Raw genomic sequence first — 1,379 nt, forward strand, 5'->3', positions numbered from 1 at the left:
AGGGTTTCACCATGTTGACCAGGATGGTCTCGATCTCTTGACCTCGTGATCCACCCGCCTCGGCCTCCCACAGTGCTGGGATTACAGGCTTGAGCCACCGCGCCCGGCCACATTTTTTTTTCTTTTTGGGACAGAATCTTGCTCTGTCACCCAGGCTGGAATGCAATGGCATATCTTGGCTCACTGCAACCTCCGCCTTCCAGGTTCAAACAATTCTTCCACCTCAGCCTCCTGAGTAGCTGGGACTACAGGCATCCACCACCACACCTCGCTAATTTTTGTATTTTTGTAGAGATGGGATTTCACCATGTTGGCCAGGCTGGTTTTGAACTCCCGACCTTAGGTCATTCACCTGCCCTGACTTCCCAAAGTGCTGGGATTACAGGCATGAGCCACCCATCCACCCTAAAAACCTTTAAAATGTATAACTTCAGGCCAGGCATGGTGGTTCATGCCTGTAATTCTAGCACTTTGGGAGGCCAAGGCAGGTGAATCACCTGAGGTCAGGAGTTCAAGACTAGCCTGGCCAACATGGTGAAACCCCACTCTGCTAAAAATACAAAAATTAGTTGGATGTGGTAGTGTGCACCTGTAGTCCCAGCTACTCTGATGTAAGAGAATCACTTGAACCTGGGAGGCAGAAGTTGCAGTACACCAAGATTGCACCACTGCACCCTATCCTTGGTGACAGGGCGAAACTCTGCCTCAAAATAAAGGCTGGGCACAGTGGCTCACGCCTATAATCCCAGCACTTTGGGAGGCTGAGGCAGGTGTATCATGAGGTCAGGAGTTCACCAGTCAGGCCAAGATGTGAAACCCGTCTCTACTGAAAATACAAAAGTTAGCTGGGTGTGGTGGTGGGCACCTGTAATCTCAGCTACTCGGGAGGCTGAGGCAGGAGAATTGCTTGAACCCGGGAGGCGGAGGCTGCAGTGAGCCGATATCGCGCCACTGCACTCCAGCCTGGGCGACAGAGTGAGACTCTGTCTCAAAAAAAATAAATTATAACTTCAGGAAACACAAAAACTAAAAAGTAATCACAATGTACCACATACAGATGTGAATAGCATTTGCATATCATAAATAATAATATGACCCCTAGGTTGGGCTTGGTGGCTCATGCCTGTAATCCCAGCTCTTTGGGAGGCCAAGGCAGGTGGATTATGAGGTCAAGAGATTGAGACCATCCTGGCTAACATGGTAAAACCCCGTTTCCACTAAAATACAAAAAATTAGCCAGGCATGGTGGCACCTGTAGTCCCAGCTACTTGGAAGGCTGAGGCAAGGGAATTGCTTGAACTGAGAAAGGGAGGTTACAGTGAGTCGAGATCATACCACTGCACTCCAGCCTTAGTGACAGAACAAGACTCCATCTCAAA

Source organism: Cebus imitator, unplaced genomic scaffold (assembly GCF_001604975.1).
Source record: "Cebus imitator isolate Cc_AM_T3 unplaced genomic scaffold, Cebus_imitator-1.0 Scaffold52, whole genome shotgun sequence".
Taxonomy (NCBI): Eukaryota; Metazoa; Chordata; class Mammalia; order Primates; family Cebidae; genus Cebus; species Cebus imitator.